Genomic DNA, 7,451 nt, shown 5'->3' with positions numbered 1-7,451 from the left:
AAGCTTGGTTGGACCAGCTCTTGAATGGTTTTATAGAATCCCCTATGGCACAATTAAAAACTTTGCTGAATTATCTGAGGCATTTGTAGCCCAATATGCCCATCTTGTTGAAATAGAGCTATCAATAGTTGATCTTGTCCACACCAAGCAAAAAAGTGGAGAAAGCCTTGTCGAATACCTGCAAAGATGGCAAACCCTTACCACCCGCATATCCTGCACCTTGCAAGAACTCCATGTGGTGAAAATGTTTATTGATAATGCACATCCCAGCTTGGCTCACCACATGACCATGAACTGTTTGCAAACCTATAAGGATATCAAAGAGAAAGGAATGATTCTTGAGCAAGGACTCATCAAAGATGGTGTGGTAAAGATTTACAAAGAGGCCAACCAAAATCAATCACATTCCAATGACAAGTCTAGGTATTGGAACAAAAATAAGCATGTTGCAACAGATGGGGTTGCTGACACCAGACATGTGAATATCGTTGGTCCTTCTCAAAACTAGTCTAACCCACCATATCAAACAAACAACCAACAAGCTATCAATTACCAACAACGAAATAACCAAAGCTATCAAAACCACAACACAAGACCCAACTTTCAAGGGTCTAACAATCAAGCTAATGCCATCAATGTAGCTGCAGGGCAAAAGCCCAAATTCCAACCTGCACCTAGAAACTATACACCCCTTGGTGAGCCATTGGATGTTATTTTTGAGAAATTGGCTAAGAAAAACCTCATCAAATTTCCTCCTACCCAGAAAATTGATCCAAGCCAATCCAAAGCTGCATGGTACAAGGACAATGAGTATTGCAAGTTCCATAGGGTAAACGGTCACACCACCCTCAGATGCATGAAACTGAAAGACTATGTGTAGGACCTCATTGATCGGAAGGAAATCACTGTTGGTGCCCAAACCTCTCCAAATGCAGGCTTACAGATTTATCAAAATGCTTTTCCTCCACACAACAACCAAAATCCTAGAAAAGCACCTATCCAAAACAACACCAACAACCGCTAGCCAAACCAACAGCATGGGAAGAACAATGAACACACTTCATCCTATATAGACTATGGTAGCCTTATAGGTTGTATATCTGAGAAAGAGCCTTCTGTCAATGTTATCAATATCCGAGGACCAGACAATGAGTGTGCGGTCACCACTCGAAGAGCGCAATTTAACATCGCAAGCCCACCAGTTTCATCAGCATCATCAGCTCCATCAAAAAGCCAGTACAATAACTTGGAACACCTTGGGAACATGTCAGCCCAAATATCCATTTTAGACCTTCTCCGCACTAGTCCTGTGTACAAAGACATCCTTGACAGTGCTCTCATAGAATCTCGTGTCCCTTCTGATATCAATGCTACTGATTTTTGTAATCTTGTTGGACACCTTTCATCCTCATGTGCCCTATCTTTCAAACCCACCGACATACCCACGGTTGAGCCAGATCACACCCTTCCGCTTTGCATAGCCATCATGGTATCCAACTTTTCCGTGAAAAGAGTAATGATAGATAATGGATCAGCCTTGAACATTTGCACCCTAAAGTTCATAAAACAAGCTGGGTATACTGAGGCAGATATGATCAGTGAGGTTATCACCATCAAAGCTTATGACAACTTGGAAAGGACCATAGAAGTGACTATTTTGCTACCAATCAAGGTTGGGCCGGTCATCCAAGAGACAGTTTTCCATGTTGTTGATCTAAACCTACCATTTAACATCCTCCTCGGTCGCCCATGGATTCATGCTATGAAGGCCGTTCCATCCACCTACCATCAGTGCATCAAATTTTTGCATCAGGGCACTGAGGTAACCATCCACGCCGATCTAGAACCCTTTGCTTACTGCAATGCGGTTGAAGCTTCATATACAAACCATTGCCCTGGAATAGACATCGACACAGCCATCGCCAGCTCATCCCACACTTGTAATGACGCAGAAACCATCCTCACCTCCACCCTATCTACTGTAAAGATCAACAACAAAGGTTGTGGAGAATATAGTCTATCAGATGCATTTGCTGTCGAAGCAATCCCACTTGATCCACATACCCATGGACGACCGACATATCACAAAGCTAGGGAGATTTCACCTCCTCGATACAAACAGTTTGGCCCAACCACCTTTGTGTCCTCAAAAACCCCTCTTCATGAGGAGCTCACTCCAGATATCAACAATTGGTTACATAAGGATGCACCTCTAAGAAATCAAGCACGCCTTGATCACTTTAGCCAAAAGTATCCCCAACAACATAAGATCATCACTGAAAGGTGGAACTATCAAGGAGGTGGACTAGGACCAGAAGAAAGGGGCATGCAATGTCCCATCGAAGCACATAATTGGGAAACGAAGTCAGGTCTTGGCTTTGGCATACCCACAACTGGGGGCACCAACGAGAATGGTCACGCTTTTTCGAACATCCACCGCAACCTTGTCGAAATCGAAGACATTCCTGAGGAAGTTGAAAAGAGAGCCTACGACGATATCCCAGACCAAATCTTCCTAGGAAACTCTGTTCTCCGAGAACTATCCATCCATCTCATTGACCTACCACTTGCTCATCCACAACTCATAGATTGGGACCAACCAAGTGTCATACATATTGATGAGTTCGCATCAGAGGAAGCGCTTCTAAGATTCATGGGAGCCGAAACTCCTCATAAGAAGAAAAAGCCAAATTCTGCCTACATCTACAAGCTAGATCCCAGGGGGTATTTTGGAGAAAATCTCCAACCTAGTTTCGATACACCCAAAACTGGAACTAAGGTAAATCTGGGACTAGCTAAGGCAGCGAAGAGAACCCCTCCGCAAGAAAATCCAGAGCCACAAGCAGAACATGAGGATTTAGTATTGCCTCCTCAAGATAATCGACCAGATGTGTCTTCTATTCTAATAGAGGATACTAGAGAAGTCAACATTGGTTCTTCAGAGATCCCTAGAATTGTTCACATTGTTGCATCCCTATCACAAGACCAAGCTGACCTCCTCTTTGAGGTTTTACGAGAGAACATTGGCCGATTTGCATGGTCATATCAGGACATGCCAGGACTTGATCCAAAGCTTGTAGTTCATCATCTTGCAGTCGATCCAAAGATCAAGCCCGTAAGACAAAAGCTTAGAAAAATGCACCCCAAGGTGGCCTTACTAGTCAAAGCTGAACTAGAAAGAATGTTAGCTGCTAAGGTTATCCGACCTATCGACTACTCAGAATGGATCTCCAACATGGTCCCTGTCACTAAGCCTTCTGGTGACATCAGAATCTGCACTGATTTTAGAGATCTTAACAAAGCTTGTCCAAAGGATGATTTTCCCTTGCCCAACATAGATATGATTGTAGATCTTACAGCTGGACATGAAATTCTATCCCTTATGGATGGATTTTTTGGGTATAATCAAATCAAGATTGCAGAAGAGGACCAGCATAAGACAGCATTCACTACCCCTTGGGGAACCTTTTGCTACACCATGATGCCTTTTGGCCTAAAGAATGTTGGGGCTACCTATCAAAGAGCTATGACAGCCATTTTTCATGATCTTATCCATAGCATTTTGGAGGATTATGTGGATGATATCCTAGTCAAATCTCACACCTTCATGGATCATCTTGCTGACTTGGAGAAAGTCTTTGATAGGTTGGCCCAATATCAGCTCATGCTAAATCCCAAGAAGTGTTTCTTTGGGGTCACATCTGGCAAGCTTCTAGGCTTCATAGTTTCTAAATGAGGTATAGAGATCGACCCCAAAAAGGTCAAGGCTATCTTAAACATGCCTCCTCCCCAGACACTGCGACAGCTTCGCTCTCTTCAGGGAAAACTTCAATCTGTCTGGCGCTTCATCTCCCAACTTGCAGATAAGTGTACACCGTTTTCACACTTGCTAAAGAAGAATGAGAACTTCAAGTGGGATCTTTTATGTCAGCGCAGCTTCGATCAACTCAAGAAGTATCTCACCAATCCCCCTATCTTGGTTCTGCCAGTTCCTGGTCGTCCCTTGATCTTGTATATATCACCAACACCTACTACTCTAGGGGCACTTCTAGCACAACATGATGATTATAGCAGAGAGAGAGCCATCTACTATATCAGTAGAACCCTAGTTGGTTATGAACTCAATTACACTCCTATGGAAAAAGCTTGTTTGGCAGTTGTTTTCTCAACTCAAAAGCTTCGCCACTACATGCTAAGTCATACCATCCAACTAGTCTCCAAGATTGACCCTCTCAAGTATATGCTCTCCAGAACAGCACTTACAGGCTGTTTGGCCAAATGGGTTATGCTACTAAGTGAGTTTGACATCCAGTATGTGGACAGAAAGGCAATCAAAGGGCAAGCTATAGCAGATCACCTAGCTGATGCACCTCTAGTAGATGCATATCCTTTGCTCACAGAATTTCCAGATGAGCATATCTGCCTAATTGAAGAACAGCCCCCATGGAAGCTTTATTTTGATGGCTCATACACCTCTCATGGATCAAGGGCAGGAATATTATTAGTTACACCTCAAGGAGATTACATTCCAAAAGCCTTCAAGCTACAATTCCCTAGCACCAACAATATAGCAGAATATGAAGCTCTTGTAGCAAGATTAAAGATAGCTGCAGAATGGAATATCACTGAGTTACAAGTCTTTGGTGATTCCCAACTCATCATCAAACAAGTCTTAAATGAATATCAAACCAAAGATGAAAATCTATTACCCTACAAAGAGCTAATTGATCAGATGACCCAGCATTTTACAAAGCTTCAGTTTACACAAGTGCCACGAATGCAAAATAAAGCAGCAGACGCCATGGCCACTATCGGCTCGCTCTTGGAAATTCCCCAAGATGCTATGTAGTATGAATTTTTAGTTGAGCAGCTCCTCACACCTGCTTATGCGAATGAGGATTCAAATCATGTTTGTATCTTGGTTGGTCCCCAATCCCCTTGGTACCATGAAATTCACGCTTACCTTAACAATGGTATCATATCCCCTCACCTCACACGCACCCAACGCCAGAACCTTGTTCGATAATCATCCCGCTATGTTATCATAGCCAATACCCTATATCGTCAAGGTTATCATGATACCCTCTCTCAATGTTTAGATGAAAATGAGGCCGTGATGGCATTAAAAGAAGTACATTCCGAACTTTGCAGTGCCCACACGAGTGGTATTGTCCTAGCACGACAAATCCTTAGAGCAGGCTACTATTGGCCTACCATTGAAGAAGACTCTTGTGACTTTGTCAGAAAGTGTCTCCCATGTCAGCAGCATGCAAATCTTGTGCACGCTCTAGCACAAGATCTACAGCCTATTGCACCACCTTGGCCTTTCGCTTGTTGGGGCCTTGATCTAGTTGGAACTATCACCTCTCTCTCATCTGATGGGCATAAATGGATAATAACAGCTACAGACTATTTCACTAAGTGGGTGGAAGCAGTCCCCCTAGTCTCAGCTACAGGAGTTCAAGTCTCCAAAGTTCATCTTGTACCACATTGTTTGCCGCTTCGGCATCCCATCCACCATCTTCACTGACCACGGAGGTAACTTTGAAAATCTCAACATGGAAGAATTATGCACTTCCCTCCGCATCCATCACCGCTTTTCTAGCCCATATTTCCCACAAGGTAATGGCCAGGCAGAGGCAACTAATAAAACCCTCCTCAAAATCCTAAAGAAAGTTGTCAATGATTCCGACCGTGATTGGCACCTTCAAATAAATCTAGCTCTATGGGCCTATCAAACTTCCTTCCGTACATCCACAGGCACAACTCCATACTCCCTAGTCTATGGTGTCGTAGCGGTATTACCTATAGAAGTTGAACTTCCCTCACTACGCATATCTTTGCAAGGGCAAATCTCAGATGAAGAATACAGAGTAGCTCGACTCACCCAGCTAGATCTCTTAGACGAGAAGAGACAACAAGCTTATGACCATCTCACAGTCTACCAAACTCATCTCAAAAGGAATTTCAACAAGAAGGTGCTCCCATGACACTTTCAGCCAGGTGACATGGTCCTCAAAGAAAATATGAAAGTTCACGCAGATCGAGAAAAGAAAGGCAAGTTTGAACCTACATGGCTTGGTCCCTATGTGGTTACTACCTCCTTTGGCTCCGAAGCCTATCAATTATCTACACCAGAAGGAGAACTCTTGAATGATCCCACTAACATCATTCATCTCAAGAAGTTCTATGCTTGAAGATCCTTGGTATACCCAGCTTTTGAAAAAATACAAAAAAAAATAGTAAAGAGAAATAAGCGTCCAATGGTGAAAACTTGGCAATTCAAGCGCCTTGGATAGGTACCTTGGTGAAAACCTGGTAATTCAGGTGCCTTGTGTGCTAAAGACTAATCCATTATCTATCACTATCCTATCCCTCATCCATCCACCCACCATCCCATAAAACACCTGCTTGTTCCCTTGGTGTTCCAATTAAATATCCAAAATCTGATGGAGCTTGTCAATACCTCCTGTACAGCTTGTAAATCTTGTACCAAAGCTTGTATTATACCTTGTAAATCTTGTACCATACCTTGTATATATTCGAATCTTGTCCAAAGCTTGTACCATATTCCAGCTTGTAAATAATCTTGTATCCTAGCCTGTATCCTATCACATACACACACAGAATCCCATTTTTCTTAAGCTTTTCACAAACCATCTACCTATCCACCTATCAACTATTATAGACATCCCATCCTTCACAAACATTTCCATCTCACAAAAAAAACCAAAACATGAACAAACTTCTACATTTGTAACATATCTTGGTCTGTCAGCTTGTACATCCTCTTTAGCTTAGTATCATTGTATCTATCCGACTTTCGTGTTAGTTCATCCTTGGTCAACATCTTGCACACATCGCACACCTTGGTTAGATATTCCAATGCATCATTTAGCTAGATCTCCTATCACCAAAGTGTTATCCTTCTTAGTTCAGCTTGCCAGACGCATCACTCATCCAGATCCATCAGCTTAGGTGCTCTTTGATAGATCCTTGCAGGATATAGCTTTCCTCATGTCTGATCTTGGTCCATTAGTACCTCGTCCTACCCATCTCGTTGGCAAACAGTTCTCTTTTGGATTTTCTCTTTCTTTTGATTTGGGATCTTCCCTTTTGGGTCTTGAAATATCTTTTCCAAGCAATCTCCTTGTTCCCTCTTCAAGGTTGCCACGATCTTCCATATCATGGTATGCTGCGAATGGGGCAATTAGAGCGTAAGGTCTTGATCAGGTCTTTTACTTGTTTTCTTTTTTTGCTTGTGGGTTACCTAGTGTCGTTTCCACGCTGCTTCCTCTGGGATTCATGTGTGATACTGGGGCAATCCTTGTGTGTTTGTTTTGAGTCAGTTCGTCAGTCCTCTGGACGGTTGGTAAAAAGGCCTTGATATTCTTGGTAACCCTGGCAATTAACCAACAGTCCTATAGCAAATCTAGTGCTCAACTACATGG

Source organism: Cupressus sempervirens, chromosome 3, assembly GCF_028749045.1.
Source record: "Cupressus sempervirens isolate cs-2001-9-10 chromosome 3, ASM2874904v1, whole genome shotgun sequence".
Classification (NCBI taxonomy): domain Eukaryota; kingdom Viridiplantae; phylum Streptophyta; class Pinopsida; order Cupressales; family Cupressaceae; genus Cupressus; species Cupressus sempervirens.
The sequence above is the reverse complement of the archived record's forward strand: the minus strand, read 5'-3'. Positions refer to the sequence as shown.